The sequence below is a fragment of the Lepidochelys olivacea genome (assembly GCF_965140295.1).
Source record: "Lepidochelys olivacea isolate rLepOli2 genome assembly, chromosome: 18".
Classification (NCBI taxonomy): domain Eukaryota; kingdom Metazoa; phylum Chordata; order Testudines; family Cheloniidae; genus Lepidochelys; species Lepidochelys olivacea.
This window is the reverse complement of record NC_140428.1, coordinates 20,672,725-20,699,545: the sequence shown is the minus strand read 5'-3', so window position 1 is coordinate 20,699,545 and position 26,821 is coordinate 20,672,725. Positions and strand designations below refer to the sequence as shown.

General features: G+C 39.9%; 1 protein-coding gene across 4 annotated transcripts in view; it reads right to left on the bottom strand.

Moving 5' to 3' along the window:
• The window catches only part of RERE (arginine-glutamic acid dipeptide repeats), a 401,924-nt gene that overhangs the window by 306,051 nt on the left and 69,052 nt on the right, over window positions 1-26,821 (bottom strand). The window contains exon 1 of one of the 4 annotated variants that reach the window (XM_084652066.1): window positions 14,058-14,184. The exons of the other annotated variants lie outside the window; for them this stretch is intronic. The gene's annotated coding sequence lies outside the window, so the exon portion shown is untranslated. Of the gene's footprint in view, window positions 1-14,057; window positions 14,185-26,821 lie in introns of those variants that run through there. 4 annotated transcript variants of the gene reach the window in all.

Genomic DNA, 26,821 nt, shown 5'->3' with positions numbered 1-26,821 from the left:
CTCTGTACCCCTGCCTCATCTCCCACAAGTCATACAATGATAAGTCCTATACCTGTGTCTTGTGAACTTAGAGATGGGCCAGTCACCATCTTTAAACGTAAAGGTTGTAAGAAAAAGTGCATGCACACACTTACCTTACCTCCCCCTTTATCAGGCTCATCTGTGCTTGCCTGGTGGAACGGACTAATTGATGAAAAAGTCTCAAACAGGTCCTGTCTTGGGGTATGGCAGGATTCCCCCACCACATCTCCCCCCTCCTTCTCACTGTTTGCAGCAGGGGTCTCGGTCTCAGGCTCCTCCAAGGTATCCACAGTGCTGTACGGATCTCCGCCAAGCCTGGCATACAGTTCTGTGTACAAATGGCAGGTCTGTGGCAAAGAACCAGATCTATTTTTGCACTCCCTAGTCTTGTGTTATGCCTGGAGCAGTTCCTTCGCTCTCACACAGCACTGCTGCTGATCCCCTGCCGTACCCCTTTGTCTGTGTCCCCTAGGCCATCTGCTCACAGAGGTCCGTGTTTTTACTTCTGGTCTGCAGCTGTGCTTGCACAGCATCTTCTCCCCACAAGCCCTGGAGATCCAGTAATTCCCTGTCTACTCCAAGCAAGAGCATACCCAGTACTTGTCTGCACGCATGAAGCCGGCATGATCAGTTGGGCAGTTGCACAAAACAAAGGCGAAGTGCTAGGTATGCTCGACAAGGTGGGCAATCAGGAAAAGACATTTCAGGCACACATGAAGGAGCAAGGGACTGGCCTCTGGGCAGTGGAGTTTAAAATTCTGACCAGAGCAGTCACTGTCTTAGGGAATGGGCGGCGTGGGACAAGCTGCTGGAGGACTGCTATGGTTGACACAGGTCATGCAGTGTCTACACTTACACCACATTAACCTCAGTTGGTCAACCATGTCTCTATGCTGTTCGAGGGGGGTGGTTCAATCTACCATGTCACTGTACCGGGGTATTTACACTGTCTGGAAACAAATGTGAGTGTAGTGTATTCTGTAGCTTGTAATGAGGTATGTAACCTTCTATATTAGTAGTACCCAAACTACAACACAGAGAGCAGCATTAGCAACCTGTTAACTACCTAGAGGACATTGCTAATTCATATATAAATTCACAATTTCTAGTCATGTGGAAGGAAAATAAATTGTAGGAAAATTATTCAAGTGGTAAGTTCGGCCTCAATCTGTAGTTATAGGAAGTGCTTTACTAAGCCTCCAGAGCCACACTTTAGTCATTAAATATATTTTCTGCTTATAAGCCCTCCATTAAACTTGGATAAATAATTCTAGTAATTTGAACACACTAGCTGAACAGGTCCAAGTAGCATAGTAGGTTAGTTAATGCATTTAGGCCTGATACAATGAGGTGCTAAGTGCAATGCTTTACAAAGCTGGGACATAACCATTTGTTTTTTGAATACGTAAGTAGAAATCACTATTCAGCCACAAGCAAACTAAGTTTAGCAGTCAAATTCAAGTACACTGTGGACACTTACTCACATCACAAGACCACCACACTGGCCAGCACAATGAACAGCCTCTGCTCAAGCCAATCTCAAATCTAATAATCAGGACAGGATGGAGGTGCTCTGGAAATTAACTGTGAGGCCTGTACCATGCCTAGTTTTACCCAGTGCTATTCATTCCTCATTTCATTGGGCACTAAATTCACAAAAAATATGTAAAAGACTATAGAATTTTAGAAGACAAATGAGTCTATAAAATGATAAATTAGAAGGAAAAAATTCTCTCAACTTGCATAATTACAGGCTATTGTTCCAGAAAAATTAAACATAGAAATCCTGAAGCTATGTACTACAGTGAAATCACATTCAATACTTTCAAAACAGACACAATTCCTCAAAAAAACTTCCCCAAACTGTAAGGTGAGATCAGACATTACTCCTGAGGAAATTCTGTGCCAAAAAATTAAAAATTCAACAAAATTCTGCATATTTTATTTGTTAATCAATAAATGCGGAGGCTCCAGCATGGCAGTCAGAAGCACAGGCCATTGGCTGCACAGAGATGGGAAATCACTCTGCAGCCATCCCCCACCCCCAAGAGACACGGACTTGACAGTGACGCTGCACCCGACCCTGACACAATGCAAAGGCTGGGCATCTCAGGGCCCTGCCCCTCTATGCCAGGAGTACCAAGATAGAGAGTGATAGGGACAGAGTCTTGCACACCAAGCCCTGGTCACCGATCCAGATGTGGGGCAAACAGGCTCAGCCGGTCAGGATCCAAATGTGGAGAGGCTTAGTGGGGGCGGGGGGATCCAGGTGTGGGGTGAGAGGGTTCTGTGTGGGGCAATCAGTGTGCGCGTGGCTCAGTAGTGGGTCCAGGTGCAGAGGGGTCTGGATGCACAGGGGCTTGTTGGGGAGTTCCATTTACTGGGGGAAATGGGCCTCTGCAGGGGGATTCAGGTGAAGGTGGTTGGGAATCAGCTAGGGGGAGGGGAGGGGTCAGTGTGGGAGGCTCAGTGGAGGAGCATACATAGAGCAAGAACAATTCTGTTCTTTTTTGCTGAAATATAAAAATTGAAATACTTACATAGGACAGTAAAAAACATTGTGCATTTTATTAAAATCACATGATATGGTTTATTACATTTGTACAGGAGTATCTTTGAACATACTCAAACTTCAGAGAAAGCAATCGTCTGCTGAATGTATGATTTAAAGGTAAAACAAGCATAAAAATATCAAGGTATTTGCTTAAAATCACAAAACTCTCTTCTACTACAGTAACCTAATCCACCTCAAATTCAAGTCTTTAGAACTGCTCTCCATGTGCTATAGAACAAAATTCACCAAATGCCTGTTATCCAAGCAATCAGGACCCAATTAAATCTACTCAGCACTGCCCAGATTAGCCTGTATTCTCCAACAGTCATGTAACCTCTCCCATTAGATAAATATCTACAAGTTCAGTTGAGATTTATTATTGGCTGACATTCTTAGTTTATACTGAATTGTGATCTCCCCTAAGAATGACCGTGAACAAGAAGATATTTCACAAAAACCCACTTTGAAACTATACTAAATTCAGAGAATATCAAATAAATATTTTAATGTATAGCATTTGAATATCACCAGGGATGAGGAGAGGGAGAAATGAGGGAAAGCATTATATGACAGGATGGCTACTGGATGCCACACTATAAGTCCACTGGAAATGTTCATGAACAAGCTAAAACCTTTTTATGGCATTGACTGGGTTTTGCACAAATCAGTTGAATTTGTCCAATAAGCCATACGCAACTTAATCCAGACTGTCCAAAGAAAAATTCAAAGTAGCAATATTTTAAGGACTAGGTATTATTTCCAAGACAATACAAATTCCCAGTGTTGAGTCCCAACTAAGCACTTTGTTTACAAAAATTCAGTAATGTGTTCCACTGCAAATAAAAGATTAATAAATACATATACCACACATACTTTAAATGCCCTTAAGAAAACTAAAAATACAAGTATGTCTTGATCAGATAATTTTGGGGTAAATTTCCTTTGGCCACCCATCCCATGTCTATCTCCAGCACTAGATTAACTGTTGCTCTATTTGTGGCAAATAGTTAGTATTCTTTAGAGGCTCCATAAAAGCAAACACAAGACGAACAACTGGTGCATTCCAGATGCAAAATCCACTGCATTAACAAGTCAAACTGGAAGAAAATGACACCACTGTTTATGAAGCATGTCTTGCCTGGTCAGCACTCTCTTGAGCTGAAAGGAGGTGTCCATGACTGCAATGCAAAGCACCTTGTGGAAAATCCCATATTTGGCTTAATATTTTCAGGGTACATCAGAAGTGTTTGCATCAGCAGTTCTTCCAAAGTCTCAATTCCCTACCACAACAATGTAGACACAGAAAAGGGTGTGCAAAGACCCGATCACTCCATGTTGCATCAGCGTAACCAAAGTAATTCTTTTAAAGTGATTCAGTTAAGTCGTTGCAACTTGGTGCATGGGCATCCTAAAAATCAATGTAGATGTGTCTTTATGTAGTTTAGTTTGTTCCTATAAATTTAGTTTTAAGCTAGTAAGTATGTCCACATCGGCGTTTGCACCAGTTTAGTGAAACCAATGCAAGTTTGAGTGCTGACGAGCACTAAGATTTGCAGCTACAAAATGCTAACAAATATCCTTATACATAGTATTGCTAATGCACCAATTGAGAGAGGTATGAAAGAGCTAAGTGTTTCAAAGCTTTAGTACCTTCCTAACCTGGTACAGAATTACAACTCATCTCCAGTCAAGACTATCGCTAACTACGTTCAAAATGACCACAGAGCTGTGTACATAACAAGGTTCTGCCGACTGTATTATTTAAACAGGTGTTTTTAAAAAGTGTTGTTGAATTTAACTATTGTGGAACTCCCACAGGAAAACAATGTAGAGAACAAAACGAGTTACAGTCATCTTTGGCATTTTCAGTAGTACAGCATGTCCTTAAAAGTAAAGCAGCATGTAGCCAAAGGTGATTCTGTACAACAACAAAAAGATAACTAGACAGCCAATTGCTGTACAGCAACTTACCATAATTTATACTGGTCATTACCACGTTTAAAGAAAGCCAAAAAGATTTACTTTCATCTTAAATACTTATTCTCATCTTGTGCATTAAGCATTCATACCCCTTGGAAAAGAACTTTAGGGCCGAAAGACACTCTTGTGCAGGTGCTACTGTGTTCACAATTTATTGTACCTGCCTTTTAGCACCCAGAAGTAGCTGTGCACACAAATCCCACCATATAGATAGAGCTAAGCACCTGATTTTGCACACATAAATCCACACAGGCCGAGGGTCCATTTAAAAATCAAAAGCATGAATCAACTTCAGTTTGCTTTTCCCAACAGATTGTCACATGCTTGATCACAAACAGAAGTTACTCTCACCAGTGGAGGATCAGAGTTCCCCCCCACCCTTTGTTTCCAGATGCCACTGTTTTTTCAGTATGTATTTGCAAAGAATTTCCCTGCCAACAACAGCTATCCCTACTATATCCATTCATGAAAGAGCACTCTTTCCATTTAGACCAGGATGTACTTAAATTCACTTAGCAACAGTGGCATGTACTATTATAAAGAGAACAGATACAAGGTGAAATATTAACAGGAACCAAGAAGCCTAAAAAAAATATTTGTTTTGGCTTTTTAAAATGTGTTTTAGCTTGTGTGGCTGAAAAATAATATATATTTTGAATATATAAAACCTAAAAATAATGCAAAAGAGGACAACACAATTTTTTTAAAAAAACAACAGAAAGCAGTAATATAGTGAAACAATACAGCAATTTTTCATACAGTATTCATAATTACTTTATTATACCATGAAAAGGTAATCAGAATCTGAATGAGCCAATAACCTTGGGTTGCTCACTCTTAACTCCTTTACATCATTATTAACTATAAAACATAGGCTGGCTGGGTATTCCAGCTCTAATTACAATATTCTAATATTAAACATGCAGTTTAGAGACATTCCTCCTCATACTTACAGTCAAACACACACACCAAGATTACCTAAAAGCATTCAATTATTCTGTGGGAACTTCTGTATAAAAATCTATTCCCTACTCTAACCTCCAAGGAATAGCTTTCTTATCAGGAAAGGGAAATCTGATTTTTGGCTCCTTTGTTAGATTTCAACAAGAAATGGAGCAAATACAGTATGTTTTGACTGCTTGTAAAAGTAAATTCTGCAGGGAATTGTTACTATATCTGATTTAAGGAAAGGGGGTTTGTTTGTTGTTGGGTTTGTTTGTTTTTTTTTTGTTGTTTTTTTTTTACTGCCTGAGGTTTATAGCCTCTTGCATTTTGGCTCAATCACTTTTATACTGTCTTGTAATACAACCACCTGCTGCGGAAACTCTTAGTCATCAGTGACAGACTAAAACCAAAAATCTTCACATTGTGGATAAATTCAAATAAAGGAGTTCTCAGGTCCATCATGCGCTTGGGGAAAAATATCTACTCTCTGCTGGGTTTCTACACTTTTCAAAGTGACAGTACCTATGAAAAAAGATGAGCTGACAACAACAAAGAAGCTGTGAACTTTCTCAGGGTCAAAGGAAGTAACATGCTGGTCCTATTTTAAGTAAATATATAATTTTCCTAGAATTGATTAGGGAGGTTTTAGTCCCCTAATCTAATCAGGAACAAAAGAATCCACAGCCACAACTTCAATACCAGATGGAGTAACCTCTGGCTGCTATCATTTTACCAGCTAGATGAATCATGGGAGAGACGATAATGTTTAATTTAGTAGCTAAAATACACCCCGCAAACCAAAGGCCAAAACCTTCCACACAAGAGGGGGGAAAATATACCACTGATTTAGTGTTATAAACGCTAACAATGCCTTCATTTTTAACATTCTTGCAGAGTATTTAATTTTCCAGACTTCAGGTGCTGCTACATAACATGTAATATTTCTGAAAAACTGCAACTTTACTTCTCAGAGTATTCTGATCTCTACAAAAAAAAGGCGTCTAATTGTTTGACAAAGTGATCACTATGTCAAACTAGGGCTATCTTTTTGTTGTTTTAGTAAAGCATATAAATCTGCAACAGACTAATTTAAAATAAAGCTCTGCATTATTAGGTAGAAATGCTGCAGCAGACCTAGATTAGGATTATCTAGTTTTGAAAAATTGTGTTTCCCTTCCCTGTCAGTTAGCATAGTAGACCTTACCTTACTTTTGAAAAAGGAACATGAAAATCTGAAGATATCTAAAGTCTAGGAATTATTAAAACAGTTCAGGTTTGCTGGAGAACTTTAGATTGTTGCCTCTGAATTATACCCATTTTCACAGAAGAGCTTAATCGCACTGAATCATTCCTCTGAAATTTGCACTGTTATTTCCCCCTTGAGGAACTGTGCCGTCGCATTGCTAATGCAAAATTTACAGCCCTCATTTCCCCCATGCTTTTGCTAACAGTAGGAAAAGACAGAATTCTAACCCTGTTGTCATATGAGAAACATATAGTTATAATAAACAAAATTCACAGATCACAGTCAAATATTATTTATCCCAGTAACCAAATGTTTGTGCAATCACTGGGGCTTTTTGTTGGCAGAGCTGCATAAAAGTTTCCTAAAGAAGCCCAGCTTGTTTTAATCATTTACATTTTTCAACATTACTTGTTCTTGCTTTGCATTCAAAGGTCAAAACTCAAACTGCTACCTCAGGCAAACTTGGGAACAAATACGAATTGTTGTGAGCTCTCTCAGTGAGAATTTAACATTTACTATCATTCAACCTCTGTTACAAAAGGATTCACTGATAAACTTTCAAACAGACATAAAAGGGCAAAGATAAACGAGATTCAGTTCACACTACCGTTTGTGTCATATATGAGTCCAACACAGTTTTCCTGATCAGCATCAATATTTGCCTTAAGATTCACATTATAAAACAGTGTTGCAGGTTTCATAAATGTCAGGAAATACTAGAATGTTTGTCTATAGGCTAGTGTGGCTTGCAGATTTCGGGGGGGCCTCATCCATGCTGGCCAGGGAACTATATTAGAACCTTAAAACATGGTTATTCGACTGTGGCATGGTTGTAACCTTAGTGAGACTCCAGATCAGACACTATAGCAAAAAAAAAAAATTATATGCAATTTTGAATATGTATATTCCTAGAAAGACTTTCAAACAAGCAATGTTTGGTGTTTCAGAAGCAGCAGGAAAACCTGGTGAAGAGCTGACAATGATTTTTAAGAAAGGAAAAATTAACTTAGAAAAAACACAACCATCTTTCTCAAGAGGAAGGGGTTGGAATGTAGGTTTTCTAGAGTATGAAACAAACTAAACAAGAATGCAGCCACTCAAGGTTTAGGAAATATAAGCAAAGTTCTTACTGAGAATGGATAACTTAACACAAGTGGATCTTAAGTGCACTGAACATTTTGAATACATAGCTTGGTAACAGTATCAGAGATTATTTTGACCTAGTATTTATTGAAGAGCAGTTTATCATGTAAGGGACTATTCTTTAAACTTGTGGGGCTCAAAACGAGTTAAGGACTTAGAACACTGCTGCTTCTATCACACGTTTTAAAGTTAGTAGATAACTTGATAGGTCACAGAGTAGCAGCCCTGTTAGTCTGTATTCGCAAAAAGAAAAGGAGGACTTGTGGCACCTTAAAGACTAACTAATTTATTTGAGCATAAGCTTTTGTGAGCTACAGCTCACTTCATCCGATGCGCAAATACAGTTCTGAATACTGTAAAAAGCATTATCCGGAGGCTTTTGACAAATAGTTCATCAAAACATGCAGGCCACATTATTTTATTTTTTAAACAGACCAATACATTTTATTGCTTGTATGGAATATTGGTGCAAATAACTGACCCTGGTTCAACCTCTGGTTACCCGGCACATTTACACATCAGTGTTGAAGATTAAACAACAGTGGCCCTATATAGGGCTTTACATCCCAGATATAACAAGTTTCACTAATTTTAGTTCTTCTTATAATTACTGCAGAACTATCCGTTTTCCTGCTTCGTCGTCATAAGGGTACATCTTCACTGAAGGTCTACAAAACTGTATTTGAGTTACTGTGTCATCACTGGTACTGCACCCACCTATGAGGTTACCAGCATAGTGAAAACTTCATTCAGCATTTAGCCTATAGCCTCAGATGAGCCAGCTGTGGAGTTGCAATTTGGTAAGCTCTACCTTAGCAGCTGCCTCTTGGGAATTAAGGCCTGGCTGGTGTCCCAGCATAGAGTCAATTCCACCTGTACCTTCCTCTTTCTACTTAAAAGGCTCAATATGCAAGGTTCTCAGATCCTCTACTGATTTCCCTTTAGGGGAATACCAATATTTCCCCTTAGAGAAATATTGCAAATACAAGCTCCCAAGTTGATTTTCATCCATTTTTTCCAGTGATTAACCAGCTCATTTTCCTCCTTGTATTTTCCCTCACCCGAAATAAACAGAAAATAATAAATTGTAAGCTTGTACTTTGCTCCTTCACTTTTGAATCTGTTAGGGTTTGTTCAGCAAGTGTTTGAGTGTGAACCTCAGTTCGCTGATATTGGGTTGCAACTCCTGCAGCAACTATGCCACTGTGGCATAATGGGGAGTACCCAGACCAGTAAGGGGTCCTGTCACCACCTGCCCTGTAAATCTTAGTGGCCTTTGTGCTGTGCATGTATGGTTCATTTCCCTAGTAGCCAGCCTACAAGCATCAGGTCTCACTCTGGCTCTCACAAACTAGTTACTCCTTGCAGGGTGACACCAACAGCCCTTTCAGTCCCAAGTCTCTCCAAATACGTCCTCCCCGAGTTCTTAATTACCAGAGACTTGGACCGTTTCCCTCTGGTTCATCACCTGCGAAGATGTAAAACCCACTCCTGAGGTATCAGCCTACTTTGGCCCCCACCCTCCATAATTTACACACCAGATACCTGCTTTGGGGGGGGTGGGGGGGAGGGAATAAAATTAAAAAAAAAAGTTTACTAGAAAAATCAGATTCACAAATAAAAATATATACAGGTTACAGAGAAACCCAAAAACACAGCCTCAGGTTTTATGCTCTCATTAGATAAAATCCCTTTTCTAATGCAAGTTATCTATTGCCTTAAGTCAATTTCTCAGCATACCCCTGAGCTACAGGAGGGGGACTGAGCCTTCAATCATGAGGCTGTCCCTCAAGGTCTAGATTTAAAAAAAAAGAAAAAGCTTAAATCAGTCCCAAGCCTGTTTTTAAAAGGCTGTTCCCCCCCACTCAGTCCATGGTGACTCGTTTATTCAGAGTGGGGAAATTCCCTCTTGACTTGATAGCAGGGGTATCTCAAATGTATTTCCATTAACTCTGTTGGTCCATCATAGTATTTTCCTGGGCAGGACGCTGAATCATTATTTGAAGCTGGTTTCACGTGAACACCTGGCTGGAGTTGCCTGTTCTCGCTAACTACTCAACACCCTTTTCTGAGGTGTAGTAGTAGAGATTATGAACACAGTTTTCTACATACACAAACATACAGATTCATAACCACAGTCTATATACATCTTATGATGGCAACGAAGTTCAGAACATTACAAGGGTTCATAAAAGACCTTACTTGACATGCATTGGAACCTCGCTCGAACGCGCAACTATATAGCACAAATTCGCATATAACGCGGTCACGGCCATGGATCCCAAATTTAATTACTTTAATTGCAATTCATTTTAACCCGGTCTCCACGTTAACGTGGTACCACGCATGGAACCCAAATCCCACGTTCTAGGGACAGTCCGGTGTACTTTTATAGTTCAGTAATACAGTATACAATCAGTTGCTTTAACTGCTTGTTTTGGGGGTTTAAATCTTTTGTCCTCCGCTTGAGGTATCTGGACCATCACTAAAAGAAAAGAAATACTTGTGGCACCTTAGAGACTAACAAATTTATTTGAGCATAAGCTTTCATGTCACTTCATGAAATGCATCCGATGTAGCTCATGAAAGCTCATGCTCAAATAAATTTGTTAGTCTCTAAGGTGCCACAAGTACTCCTTTTCTTTTTGCGAATACAGACTAACACGGCTGCTACTCTGAAACTGGACTATCACTGTCGCACAGGCAGCCGAACAGGGTTTACAGCACCAAACTTAGGTGAGAAGATTGTGTGTGTGAATGGAAGGGAAAATAGGAACACCACATTTGTAAAAGCCCTTAGTATTTTGGTGAACATTCATTATTTCTCCAAAATGTTAATGGACCGTAGCCTCACTACACATTCAGCTCTACAACCTGCATTTTCACCCTATTTGTTATCAGCTAATTGGGTCTGAGATAAAGGCACCACATTAGATGTATGTATAAACAGATTTCACACGTTTGCTTTTACTGACTGTTTTTCCTGCTTCCAATTCAGCCTACATACTCTTATAACCACAAACTGCTCTCAGTTCCAGGAACATTCTGCCAAATACAAGAACTAGTGTGTGTTCGGACCTAGCAAAAAAGATGGCTTAGGCCTGGTCTATTCTAAAAAGTTAGGTCAATCCAGCTACATTGCTCAGGGTTGTGAAAAATACACACCCCTAATGACACAGTTAAACCGACCTAATTCCAAGTGTAGACAGCATTTAATTGATCTAATAATTCTGCTGTGGATTTAGTTACCACCTCTCAAGGGAGGAGGATTACCTATGCCAACGGGGAAAACTCCTCCCATCAACATAGGTAATATGTACACAGGAATGCTACAGCGACAGGGCTGCAGCTGTGCCACTGTGGCATTTCAAGTGTAGACAAGCCCTTAGTATAAAACACACTGGGTTCACTGAAGCAGCAATGCATTGTCTGTGAGGGGCAACATATTTAACGCATGGTTTCTGACAAACCTCATATCCTTGTTGTATTGCCCCCATTTAAGAATTTACTAAAAGAACCCAAGCAAGTAATTTAACAGTAGACAGAGACAGTGTTTCTGCACACAAGATCATGCTATACATAAATCTACACAATCACTTTAGACCCTGAACAAAATCCATAATGAAATTAAGTTACTGAGTCAGATCCACAGCTGATGTAAACTAAGGTAACTCTACTGGGTTCATGGAGCAATGACAATTTACACCAGTTGAGGACTTGGCCCTTTTAATCCAAACTGCATACAGCCTCTACACTTTAAGGGTAGTGCATTCTCCATCTTTATACAGATATGGTTTTAAAGGATTCTTAAACAGTACAGAATATTTGCCTCAGTAGTAATTCATCCACAGTACAAACCACTGACCTCCTGTGACATTACAAAAATAGATAGTTCCTTCTGGATACTCATAAGCAACACAATAGCTAGCATAACCCTTTGACCCCAAAACAGGCAGGTTTATGAGAAGTCTATTAATACATGGCTTCTTGCTTTCTTTCCTCCCCTGCCACCCCAAACCAAAACAAAAGGTCTCTCACAAATGAGCTATTAGCTACTGATACTATGAAACAAAAGGCTGTCTTGTCCCATCCCATGAATAAAAATGAGCAAGGAGGGGGTTAGAGGATCCACCAAGCAATTCTTTACAACCTCTAGCGTAGGATACTCTACACTGCAGAAGGAAGTCAATGCCTTCTGATTTAACAGCTGTACACAGTTACATTAAATAAAATAAAAAACTAGTGCACATAATATACAAGCTATTCACTGAACTTTAGTGAAAGTTGAAAGAACAGTATCTTTAAAGATGCATAATTTAAGAACAAGTTGACTAGTTATACTAAAGCCAACAGCATAAAGATATGCAAGTATTTGAGAAACAGTCACAGCTATTAAAAGTAAAACAAAAACACACTATCTACTATAAAAAACACACAAAGGAAGTGAGATAGATTACGTCAGCTCTTGCCTCAATTCATAAATCCTAACCACAAGACAAGAGAAATTTTAAACTGCCTTTCACTGGAAACTGCTTAAAGTGAATACATGCAGTTTAAGTCTTAAAATATGCTATTGAACAGCACTCGCTGATGCATCACTTTCAACAGCCACAGGGGGGAAAAAATGGTGTAATCCTAGTCAATTCTATCATGCAGCCAGATCAAATAACATTTCAAAAACTGGCTGCCAAGCACCCAGCCTGCCAGAGTACAATAAGCACTTGAGTGTGCTGGACTCAAAACCACCTTTCACTGCTCCCAGAGATCTTTATAACGTAGTTTAAACACTACTAAATTACAGGGTTGGAAAAAAACAAAAAAGCTTTTAAATGTTGCTCCCACACAATTCTTCAACTTGCTGTAAAGCATCTAAAATGTCTGCCTTGTGCTATTTTACATGGCAATATATCTATTCAAACATGTGATTGCCTTTAAGAACAAAAATCTGACAAAAATGCAGATTGTGGTGCAAGTCTGGAACTAATTGCCTACAGATCAATGGCTTTACACTGAAATAACATTGCCCTGTCTGTAGGGTTTTAAATCCTATTTATTTTAATTTTGAGTTCCCAGAAGGAATCCTGTGCTAGAATGTAGAATATTTAAATTTAGACCCCATGAATTAAGGGTCACATTTCTGCTCTTAACTTTTACTTATTTTACAAGTCTTTTAAAAAAATCGGACTAATTTTAACTGAAAAATTAGTCTCCTTGTCAACTGCCATTTTCATTCATATACAATTAAAAAAGATTCCCATATGGCTGAAAGGAAGCCATCCAGTCACACAATACCCCATGCAGTGTAATGCCACATGTACTCAAGAAAGGCTTAAAAACGGATTGTAAAACAAAGTAGAGCTGGTTTCTTTCTCAAGAAACAGAAAGTGGTCAAGCAGGTCTCCCTGTCACTTCAACTAAGAACAGGGTTTGAGCAAACATAGAAGAACCTTACACCAATCACTGTACCAATTAAAATATAGAAGGCATTCCAAGACACTTCTGCACCCTAGCAAGTGGAATGAAAGTGGATTTTCAACCAAGCAAGGAAACTTCAATCTTCACCTCACTTGCATAAAAATAATGTAGAATCAAAATGTTTGCTCTGCTTAGTTAACTTTGTTAGATTAAAAACATACAAAGCAAAACATTCACCTGAGAAAGGGGAACCTGTGGCCTTAAAGCACTCTGAACTTGCCTTCAGGGCCAATAAAAGCTCTCTCATCACATACCACGTCGATCCAACTTTCCTTGAAAACCTGGAATATCCGGAAGGACAAAGATAAATGAATAAAGTCACGAGTTTCTCTATCCAGGTGTCTTCTGTTGTACAGTGAGAGTGATTTATTATCATCATTATTCTATTTTAAGACTAGTAGGGTGACCATCTCAACATTCTCCTCAGAATATAACTTCATTTTGTGTAGTGCCTTTCATGTACTGTTAACTATAGTTACGGAATTAAGTAGTGTGTAAACGCACCCTCTGGACTCACACCCATAACATGACCTGCAGCAGATCTGACTTCCTTCAACTGTAGCCCACTTACAGGAGTCAAAAAATGCAGCCCTAGCATCCAAGGACTTCAGCCAGGACAGGGTCCAAGGTTCCTGTCCATCTCAGGAGCCACACACAACAGTCCCCCCGCCCCCCTTTGCGCTGCACACTCACCCAGCCAACCTTGGGCTTTAAGCTTTGCAGTTCCTGAAGGAGCCGGACAAACACAACTTGTCTGCAATCCTAGCAGCTGCTAAAGAATGACCCCTGCGGACTTTGTGTTTCTTCTCAGGAGCCTGCAGGACGGTGGCTGCTGCTGTGTCCAACAACATGCAGGACCATGCAAGGCCCATGGAGGAGAAGAGGGAGGGAAGGAAGGCAGGTAGGAAAGGGGGGCGATAGGGAGGGAAAGGAGGAAGGCGGGGAAGGGGGGGAAGGAGAAATACACTTGGTGAACAAAAGGAGGCCCCCTCTTCTTTACTGCAGAGTAGCTGGGCCAGGCGGAGGAGAGAGCAGCATTGCCCGAGCTGGAGCCTGCCCTGGGTGCACAGCCAGAAGCCCCCTGGCTTGCTGCAGTTGGCTCCCCTCAGCACATGTACACTGTACTGCTGCTCCCCCTCTCGCAGGCTCCGAGTCCTCAGCTGTTCGGCTGCAGACACTTCCACATGCCTCTGTGACCCCGTCTCTTTTCTTTTACCCAGACACCAGGAGGAGGAAAAAAAGAGACAGAAGCACAGCCTCCAAAAGACAACGGGCGGTGGAGAGGAAAACCCGGAGCGGAGTCCAGCAGCAACAGCTCTGGCCATGCACAGGCACATAGGGAGCACGCTCAGGCTGCCTCTGCTGCTTATCCCTCCAGTGCAAATGACACCACGAAACAGGCTGAACACACACACATTCCAGTCCCAGGCAGTGTTTGAGGCTTGATGCCTAACCCTTCAATGCACAGACTCAGCTCTGTCTTTGGTGCCTGTCTTCTTCCTGGCCACACTCTCCACCTGCCTCTCTCTCTCTCTCTCACACACACACACGACTCAGTTCTCCATGCTACTTGTGCTGCTCTCCATACATCTTTGGCCATATACAGGCTCACGCACGCACGCACCTCCACTCTCCTTCTGGCTGATGCTGTTGCCTATCCTTTCCCTCCTCCCCACTCAGCCCAGCCGGAACCGAGCTGTGTGATTGATGGCAGCTCTTTAATAGCGTGGTCAGCTAGAAAATGCATCTGCAAGCAAGATATTAAAGAGGCAAAGCATCCCCGGGAGTGATCAGCAGCTCACATCCTAGAGCTGCAGCCAGGAATATTAATGAAACAAACCCCCTTACATCTACAAATGCAGATCAAAACACAGGGGGTGGGAAAAAATGCAGATAAAAAAAATAAAGGGGTGGAGGGAAGCACACACAGAGCATTTGTTCCAATGATGGGTAAGAGAGAGGCGCCTCTCTGGTGTCACATTAGAGACATTTCTATACAAGGATTTTGTTGTAGTTTATTCAACCAGTAAGCCATTTTGTTAAAATCCTCTCCAACCCCCACTCCCCTTTTTTATAAGAGACTAAAACTACATCTGCTAAGCAAGGCACCTTTTAAATTTGATTTGATTGAAATTAATCTAATAATGAAGAAATAAATACACTCCTACCATGCGGCTTTAAAAAACATGATACTTAGCTACCAGCTTCAAGTATCGCCCCTACACCCGCTTAATGCAGTAATAATAAAATCTTGCAGCTGCCTGAAATGACCAACTTCATTTTGGAGTACAGCCCTTTAGATCTCGAGTTCAGAATAAAATGTACACCTACCAAAAACAAGTTGTGTATGCAGTCCATGAATGGTGGCAATACACAATATCTTCTCTGTCAAATAAATAAAAGGCTTAGCTTTACAGTAATGATGTTTTATCTATAACTAAATGACTGACACATACACCTCAGTATTACTTTACAAGCCTCACACACCAAAAGAAACCAACATGTCAAACCAAAGTTCATGATTTTTTTTTGTATATCAAGTCCCCATGAATGTCAAGTATTGTTCCCGGCCTTGTTTTTCCCCCAGATATTGTACATTATGTTCTGATTTGTATTTTTATGGTAGGCATTTATATGGTGTTCATCACTGTAGTGTCCAAGTCTCTCTCAAGAGAAAGATGTACAACCTTATAATTTTAAATTCTGTCCTTGCTAGAAATAGCTGCCTAAACCACCAACACAGCTAATGTACAAATAGCGGATGAAGTATAACACCCTTGCCACCCTGAAAGGCTGTGTGATCAATACAAATTGAAGGTGGTGTGTAGTGCAAGCTTGGCTCTGTTGCAAGATCCATTGTACATTAGCTTCTCAACAGGAGCCCATCCTAGGGGGAAATGTGCTGCTTCAAAATTAACTTCATAACCAAGTGGCTTTGTGATAGCTCAACACCTATGCGAGCTGAAATCAATCCACAAGTACAAAGCAACCACACTGCATTTATTCTCACTTCAATTTTCTGATCAAGTATGGCCTCATGCATGGCAAACCATGGAAAGTAGCTTATTTCTCCAGTGCCCACTTAAGAAAATGTTTGCTTTCAAATGACATCCAAAAGAGTTTTCTTGCAATAAGCTAACGCTAAGTTCCTTTTCCACGAAATATGTCCCATTTGGCTGGATTTTCAAAGGCACCTACGTGATTTAGGTGCAGGAGTCCGGATCACTTAGGCACCTTTGAAAATCCTTTCAGGCATTTTGGATTCAGTTTTCATGAAAGATGCCGAACAAAACAGAAATAACATGGTAAAGTGAGAGGCGCAAGATAGGACAATTGGGTTGTATTCCTGACTCAGCCACTGACTTACTGTGGGATCTTGGAACAAGTCTTAACCTCACCGTGCCACAATTACCCCATCTACAAAATGGGTCTAGTAATTTCCATTTGTACATCAGAGATCTTTGGGTAACAGGAGTTAACTACGTTCAAAGTATTAATAAGTTTCAAAAACTAACTGACCAATGCTCATAACATCCCTGTGAGCTAGGGAAGCATTATCTCAATTTTACAGATGGACAAATAAAACTGGATCATGTACAGTGATCAGAGCACTTACCTTCATGGCAATTCTGTTTCATTTGTGAAAAAACTGATCTGAGAATTAAACAACCCAAGCACTATTTTGTCGTAGGTGCTATCACTCTTCTTCATATTCCCCCAAACCCACTCTCTACTAGAGGCCAAAGGCCTTTATTCAATCTAGTTCTCTCAGCTGGCAGGGGCACAATATATTAAACCAGTCAAGAGATTGCTTTTCAAACTACAGTGTAAAAATTAAAGGCAGGAAATCTGCAAATGGGCAACAAGGATTTTAAAAGAATATACACAGAACAGCTCACTCATTTATTTTTTTTTAAACATCACACTCATACATTAGACAAAATCACTAGAAAATATCCTGTGGGCAACAATCCTGCATTGGCCAGGAGGAGATGAACTAGATGACCAAATAGATCTTTTCAGTCTGTAGTTTCTATGATTCACACAATAGATCATTTCCCATTTGCTGTCTTTGGTCCAGTCTGCATAATTTCCCAGTGTTGTGCAAAAGGAAGACAATTCCAATCCAAGCAAAATCCAGCCCGGATTTCACAGGAGTCTCCATTTATCAAAACAACGCTGTCATGTTGAGTACCATTAACAGATAATGAAAGGAGACAACGGATGCAGTTACAAGCAAAGCACTCCGAGTTCTACAGGCCTAAGCATGCAGCCAAGTGAGCTGACATCTGACTTTATTATAAGTATTATAATTAAATAGAATACCTAGTTTAAGTAACATTACGGTTGTGACACAAGCCAACAAAAGCTAGGAGATTCAAAGATAAGGCTTTGACAACCTGTCATTAACTCCTGCTATCGTATAAGTGTTGTCTTCTGTGTGTGTGTCACACACTACTTGAGTTAACTGGAAAGTCAGCCTTAACTTCCAGTTTCCCAACTTTTGCTGGTTTCTGTGGACACTAACATTGTATACTGCACCTATGTGCTTCAGCTTGTGAAAGATCAAGCACTTAACTGGGCAGAGTGACAAAGTGTATTTTTAAAGGGCTATAAAGGTGCTGCTTTCTAGACACACTTCATAGGACACAAATAATTCATAACCTCTTGTGAGAGCTTTACAAAATTTGAAAAACATGAAATACAGATATACCCCAAGGCCACAAGATCTATAGTACAACTGCTTTCAAAATTCCTTTTGAGAGATTTAGCCATCATCAGGTATGCATAAATATTTCACCCACCCACCAGGCAAACTGCTCCGAAGAAGCTGCTTAAAACCTACCTGAAAAATATATATACTTTGTCAGGCAAACTAATCATGAAAATACTTGATTTGATCATGTAGATCACATAAGATAATTTTAATAATGCATTTTTAATCATCAAAAACTAAAATGTTCGTCATATAACATTTAAAAGCACTCTACACCTACACAGTCCAGTTTTTGCTTTTAAAAACAGGTTTTACACACTGTCTGGTTACTGTGAACTCTGCCAAGCAAAGTGTGTTAAGCCCATTTTCAAGAATAACTTGATCTTGACTGTCTTCTAAAAGAAGGTTTAACTTTCTTTTGCCTGGCTCTCACGAAAGCTTATGCTCAAATAAATTTGTTAATCTCTAAGGTGCCACAAGTCCTCCTTTTCTTTTTGCAGATACAGACTAACATGGCTGCTACTCTGAAACCAAACATACCACAGTAAGTCCATGTTAAGCCGAACCTATTTTTGAAAATGGATTTAACTAATCTGGCTTTTTCAGGACTTTATCTACACCAGGCTCTCTTGCCAGGGTTTTTCCATTGTTCACACCGCTGCTGGTACTGCCCCAGTATTGTTGCAGGTCATCTCCCCCACTCCCATTTTTTTTTGGCCAAAATTCTTACCTGTACTAATACTTGGTGCACCCCCAATGGTAGGAACAACAATTGGAAATCTATGGTTAAAAATAAGCCCAATATACAGCTAGCCTAAGGCTGAAAAATTACAAGACAAAAGCTACTCATTACAGCAGTTAACTGCAGACTTTTATGACCTCATCCAGATATGTAAACGGCTTGGCTACTAGTGCCAACAGATCCAAACCAAAGAAAGTGCATTAGACACCTCACTGTATCAGCATGCGTTTTGCAATGGGCGTTGAAAAGTCTGGCACTGTTTACTGTAGGAAGCAAACTCTTTTCAAACCTGTTTTTGTGAGCCAGAAGTGACCTACATTCTTCACCAGTGTTAATAATGGATCTTAGTATAAAGAGGGCTGAGTGTAGACGGTTTCATAGGTCTTATTAAGAGCTAGGTATTGCTGTCTACATACTGAGCGAGTTTAGAGAATTTGAAGTGCCAGAAACTACCACAATCTTGTCTACACTAGCAATGCTGCCAGTGGAGCTGCACCAGTGGTGGTAAAAAGGACTGGAGGGGAGGGGAGGGGAGAGGAGGGAGAATCCCAGGAGATGCCCTAGTGTAGACTCAGCCGCAGCATGCTGCGAACCTCTATGCTATGATCTTGTTTACACTATAAAACAATATATCTATGGGGAATCTACTTTCAACAGTATCGTCAGCCTAACAAAGTTTCAGCTGTGGTCTCTCCTAGGCCATAGCACAATTGGGGAGATGCTAAAACATGATCAGAGTCCCATCTCTGGTACAAGATGGAAGGGTGTTTTGGCTAGATCTCTAACAGGACTCCTTGTACAGCAGAGGCAGTTCCTAAACCAGCACACTAAAATACCTGTTTTTGTTTTGTTTTAAATGTGGTGCAGAGCAGCCAATTTTTAGATAAGCCATTTTTCTACCTCCCTAGAATTCCCAGACAGCACCTGTGTTCATTATGGATTATGAGCCTCCACAATTCCATTTTTTTAAAAGCTCTCTTAATTATGTGGGGAAGAGACCACCTGTTAAACCACTCACTACCTTACATTCCTACAGTTTAAAAATAACTGAAGTTTTTTAAAATTTCAGCTTTTGAATAAGGAAAAAATACCTCTCACTTTGGATTTATACATTTGAACATCCAGTACAAAAACCCTGAAAGTAACCATTAATTTTGACACCACTTTGATGCCCTGAGAAAGAAGGCCTTACCTGACGGGTAGAAATCCCAGAACCTCAAGTGAATCCTAATCTCATTGTCAGCCAATTAGACCATTCTGTTCCTCAACATTCCAAGCACTCATCTTGCCATAACTGTCACCTGCTGTGTGGAGTGCTGAGAATGTGATTTTACATCATCTCCTAACTCAGAGGACGGAAAGACACAGGAAAAACGCAACTTAAAACATTTTGCAATAGCAATAGTGATCATGGATCAGTATTTACCTGTCAGCTAACAGGCAAAGTGCTGTTACCTTTGGCTTAAGGACCTGTAAGAAGTATTGAAACAATTACCAATGTATAGACTATGTACAAAGAACACTGAGGGCAGTCTGGTACATCAGTTCCACCTGAGTGACTCTGAAATCTCCACAGGAAGGAGGAGAAGACAAAGTTCTTTCACCGAAGAGCTTATGGATACGGACAAGGTATCTTACATACTACAGGTTGAACCTCTCTAGTCCAGCACCTTAAGGACCAGTGCCGAACCAGAGAATTTGCCAAACCACGGGAGGTCAATGCAGAGTGCCAGCAGGTCTCCAAAGGCACGGGAAGTAGGGGTGTGGGGCATGCTACAGCACCCCCAGCCTTTGTGCCCAGCCGCCGGCCCCTGGCCTGGGGTCCCAGCCACCGGACCCAGGTTCTCCCCCTCCCTCTTGGAGCTTGAACGTTGCAAATCAGCTGTTTGCAGCGCTCCGGAAGTGCTGGGAGGGAGAAGGAGTTGGTAAGCGTGGGGCCACCAGCGCGCAAGAGGCATGGGGAGAGGGGCAAGAGGAGGGAGCTTGGTGCCAGTGGATGCTCCACACCCACTAAATTTTTCCCATGGGTGCTCCAGCCCCATAGCATCCCCAGAGTCGATGCCTATGCCGGACCACGGATGTCGCCAGATCAGGGAGTGCCAGATGAGAGAGGTTCAATCTGTACCCAGTTTTAAGACTTAATTCAGCGCAAAAGACCTCTCTATTAAGGTACATAAGAATGAATTAAACAAAAAATTTCCATAATTGTTGTCCGCCTTTATTGAATACTAATTTTTGGTTACTGGGATAACAGTCTGTCCATCTTGTCCACCTTTTGAGGTCCTTCCCCAGACATTCTCACATCTACGGTTAAAAGCACTCTCGCACAATTCTAAAATACACTATGCCCTTAAAGTATGGTAACTAATCCAGTTTCAAAAGTTATGGAAGTGTTGACCAGAACACTATCACTTAAGATTGTAATCTTCTACTTTCTGGGATTTATAGTTATACTGCAGAGTTTGAAAACTTAAACTTTACTAACATGCTCTCAGCTGCAACTGCCTTTTTTTAAAAACCCAAATCTGAAAGAAAAATAGTCCACATAAGCAGCTATTTACCCAAAGAAAAGTAGCTAACTAGCATGCTGAGTAACCAGCTTTCAGGTACACCCATCCATGAACAAAAAGCACTGTTACAGTATACCATATTGACAAGAGACTCCAGGAAGTACACATCAACATAACAAAGCTACCACACGAGTTAATATCTTCAAGTCTCATGCCTCATCTAAACCAAGATTTAAAATTGTGTGAAGCTAGAACATGTCTACACTATACTTTTCAGTTAAAGCCTAGGTTCCCTATTATGCTTTAACTCAAATTCAAATTTAACTTAATTCCTCGGGGGGAGGAATAGCTCAGTGGTTTGAGCATTGGCCTGCTAAACCCAGAGCTGTGAGTTCAATCCTTGAGGGGGCCATTTAGGGATCGGTCCTGCTTTGAGCAGGGGGTTGGACTAGATGACCTCCTGAGGTCCCTTCTAACCCTGATATTCTATGACTCTATGACTCAAGCAGGTTTGCAGACATCAGCATGACATGTCCACAGCAGATTCAAAAGTGTTAGTTGCAGCATGTTAGCCAGCATATTGTAACATACCTTTTCTTCTCATCTAGACAGGTCCTAGAGCCAGTTTCACAAACCAAGTACACTGAAGTATTTCAACAGTACTCACACAGCAGTTCAGAGTATTGAGGATAAAGTTATTCCCCACCATCTGAGCTTTTTCCTATGAAATACGACTAGCAGCTTTCTTAAATGTATCCTAGAGAAATGTGCACGGGTACGAAAAACCCAGTCTCTCTCTAATAAACCATTTTTATGTTTAAAAAGGGGGGACGGGGGAGGCACCTGAATTATTTACAAAACATCCTAGAATATTATTTGTTCTACAAACTTCTCTACATGGTCAAGAGTCAAGCCACGACTCTTCAAAGTGCAGTGCTCTCTCCATGGTAATATTCTGAGGTATGCAGCTCTGCCAGCGATCTAAAGCTTGAAACGAACTCTCAAGGTGCCTTAAGAAGTCCTAGTAAGAGGGAGCACACTTTAAAAGACATTTGCCACTTACAGTGCAAAATACACTGGAGATCAGGTTGGATATATGTTCCAAGACAATTGCACTTTGAAAGGACAAAACAGTTAGGAAGAGATCTCTCTCTCAGTGAGGAGTTGTGGCTAAAATGACAAAGAGGGTCATATGAATGAATGAGCTGAGGAACTCAGGGACTTGGCAGGATGTTTAAGATGAGGTCCTTTATGTACTTAGGTATCTGCTAAATGTAATAAATTCAGTTGGGGGAATCTGACCAAGCTGCTAGAAGGCAAGTGGTGAGAAAGACAACTTGAAACCCCAGCTGGAACTTTCACAGCAAGAAATCAAAACAAACTAGGCTAGATAGATAGATATTTCAGCAAATCAAAGAAATTAACTTACACACTATTTCTCCCTCTGGTTTGTTTCCCTACTACTTAGCAGCAAATATAGAAGTTAAGCAGTCTTTTTCTGAAAATGCCTGCCCTGGGAAGAAAGCAAGAAATGGCACACTGTAAACGCAAAACGTGAAAACAAAAACTAAGAGCTTCTGAGTCTGTGGTACAGATAAAGCAAGACACCAACCTGTTGAGTAACTTTTTGCACTAAACTGCAGCTTCTCTTGAACCGAAGTACTTTTTATTTTAGAAGATGCCATTTTAAAAACAAGAGACAGACAGCTGGACAGACAGTTTTCAAGACAAAATGAAAAAAAGTGTAAAGGAATGATTTACCTAAATAACGTATATTGGCTTTTAATCAAAGGATAAGCAACGTTACGGAGTCCGCACTAACTTAGCTTTAGTTGATTTTTTTTTTTTAAAGTAAAAAGGAAACATTTGGAAGTATGAACTTCTGATTAAAATAGAAGCAGGAAGGGGAGGAGTGAGGCTAATGCATTTCTTTCAACTTTTTTATCAATGCAATTTTAAACCAACAATGAAAGCAACCCTGATCTCTCCTCAAGATTTTAGATATAAAGGAACTTTGCAAATGGAAAATATGATACCTCTATCAACAGCCTGCGGTATGTTTAAACTATTATAATGTAAAGCATGCTCATTCTCACAAGTTAAAGGAAATGACTGCCAAATGCTTCCTTTACAATCTCTCCAGAATAGGGCAGATCCTTTACTGGGAGATTTTCCTGACATACCTAACGTAGCAGACACTAAACAAACAGATATATGCAAAAACTTGCTGGATTTATTAAAGGCACTGAAAAAGATCAGAAATGTGACTAGAGCACTCAACATCTTTAGTGCATCACTTTTACATTCAAGGATTTCAGAAAATTCAATAGACTTTTTAAAAATGACAATAGCCACAGGACGTGACCATTGCTATATTAATCTTTCCCTCAGGAGGGTCAGATAAGCTTTAAAAACAGGAAGTCTGTACTATAATGCTGAAAATATTTTAACAGTCTGGAACCGCATGCCTATATTTCAGTTGTGGATTCATGTGCAAAGGGGACTAGCCAGTAAAGAAGGTGCAGCACACACATGGAAGTCATGATCTTCAGAAATAAGACCAAAGGGAAAAAAAACACCCTGAATTTCAGTCTAGAAAGAGGATACCTGGGGATGGAACTAATCTAGTTTTTATTTTTAACAGGGATCTGAGGGAAAGGAGAGGCAGGGGAAACTGGGTGTTCCTCCTCCACCACCACCACTCATTTATAATAGCTAACTAAAAAACCATGGCAACAGACGGCCAGCCTCAACTTCATAGCAACAATTACTATTTGTCAAGAATTGATACTTCCCAATTTGTAGATGTTTCCATTGATTAATAGATGTCTTTCGAGACACTATACTAATATGAATCATTGCAACCAAATGTTAGACATGCATCATCTTACCTCCAGGCTGATAATCTGAATTTTTAGGATTGTCAACATAGTAACAACCAGGCCTTTTATCCAAAGGCTCCCTTTCTAGTTTAAAAAGCACGGGAAAAAAGGTACTTTAAAAACTACACTGGTCTGAGAGCAACATGGACCTTAGCTCACATAGAATTATCCAATCAAGTTTCTTGAAGTCAAACCTATTTTTATTTATTTCAAACACACTCGGAAGCATTCTTAAATGCAAATACTGCATACACAAAATTAGGGTCTCTTCCACATAGCTAGGTTGTAAGCCATATACATAAGTCTTAAAACTAACTATAGGAAAAATATTATTTCCTTCACAGATGTATCAATAACCAGGCCTATTATACAATAGTGGAGCAGTCATCAGTTTAATCACCAAACACACACACCTTCAAAATTACTTGTACAAAAAATTATTGATAATTTGCATGGACCTCTAGAGGTACCAATTAATAAACTGTGGTTGGTACTAGAGACACTCAAATATTAAGAGTTTCAATTTGTTTGTATTGCTTAATGTACAGAAATGCTGCCATAAGAAGATTAACTTTGTTTCTGTGACAGGACAGAATGCATCTATATTTATTTATGTTCTCAGTAGATTTTTATACAGTAGGTAGCTATAAGAGTGAAAAACAAAATAAGACCATTTACCTGGCCACATTCCTTTAGAGTATTCTGTGAGTCAGAAATAGGATGACCATCTTTGAAATTTCAAAGTAAAATCACACTGGTCTGGACTAACTTGGGTTCACTCCATCTCTTGAGTAATGCAGTTGGCACAAATTGTGTAAATAAATCTAATGTTTTTAGGAAGGATGTTCAATTTTTCCCTTCACGGCATGTCAAAATGAGAATTTGGCACCAAAGGAGTCCCTGATTCTCAGTTTCGTTGTCTCTTGTTGGAAGGGAAGGGAAACACTACAACCATCAAGGTAGGAGGAAACATTGCATATCAGGTTTTTAGTATTTGTTTAATCCCCATCAGATCTGGACAAGTTATTTCCAACACAGCACTGAACTCAAAATGAATTAACAGTTGAAGAAATGCTCCTCTCCAGTTTTTAACTTGCGCACACATTCTTAAAATTCATAACCTCACTGGGAAAATCCTGTGGATCATACAAATATCTATCTTTTAAACAAACCCAGCATTTTGTTTAAAAAAAAAAATCACACAGAATGCCTGTTTTTTAGTATGTTCTAAAGACATCTTCCCTGATGAAAGCAACTGATTACTGAAGATGATACAGTAAAGCACAAACTAATACACATGTGACTCTGAAAAGGACATTACCAAACAACAAATATCCACTTAAGAAAACATTTAAGAATTCTACATGGAATTGTGAGAAAAGCAAGACACATTCATGGACAAAGGGAACAGAGGTCATAGGGATTGTGACAGTTTTCACACACTGTTAAAAGCAGGTTCCTGGCTTAGAAATAAATAAATCACATAGCATTTCAGAACTACTAGAATGGCAAAAATGAATGAGGTACACTGTCTTAACCAACAAGGCAGCTTACCAGTAACCATTATCAGTTAGCTCTTCCCAAATATGGTCAAGTTGTAATACGCCACCTACTGCCAGACTCTTAAACGCCATCTTAAAATTACAATAGAACAGTGGCTCTCAACTTTCCAGACTACTGTACCCCTTTTAGGAGTCCGATTTGTCTTATGTACCCCAAGTTTCACCTCACTTAAAAACTACTTGCTTATAAAATCAAATATAAAAGTGTCACAGCACACTATCACTGAAAAATTGCTTACTTTCTCATGTTTACTATATAATTATAAAATAAATCAATTAGAATATAAATATTATACTTACATTTCAGTGTATAGTATATAAAGCAGTATAAACAAGTCATTGAATGTCTCTAGTATGTACTGACTTCACTAGTGCTTTTTATATAGCTGCTTGTAAAACTAGGCAAATATCTAGATGAGTTGCTGTACCCCCTGGAAGACCTCTGCATACCCCCAGGGGTACACATACTCCTGGTTGAGAACAGCTGCTGAAACATTGCAATTTCAGGAGAGCCATAGAAACCAGAAGTTATGCAGAAACCCAAATTAGTGGTTTGACAGGAAGTTTTTACTCTAGAATTCTGACAAAAACCCCATCTGAAAGCTCAAAGCTGGTAAAAACAAAACCCAACCCACATATAAGCAAGAACACAAGAAGATTCTCTTCCTACTGACTACAGCATTTGAAAGTTTTCATTCTATCCTCAAACACACACATTACTCAGAACATGGACCTACAAGGAATAAAACCAGAGCATATGTATCTGCCTGTGTGAGAGAAAGAATGCTTTCTAGCAATTATAAGTAAAACTTCAAGGTATTCATTAGGTTGTGTAAAAGTTGCATTTTTCAGTAACCTCTAAACACAATGCCTAGCCCTTGATTAGGGTATTGACATACACAGCGTTGAATTTTAATGTTGGTGTTTTGTCGATAAAAAGTATTCATGTACACTTCACAAGTTCATTAATAATCCATTAAGAAGACCTAAATTAAAGCTTGGCAAGCAGCTTCATCATGAAACAAAATCTGCTTCTTCTGGTTT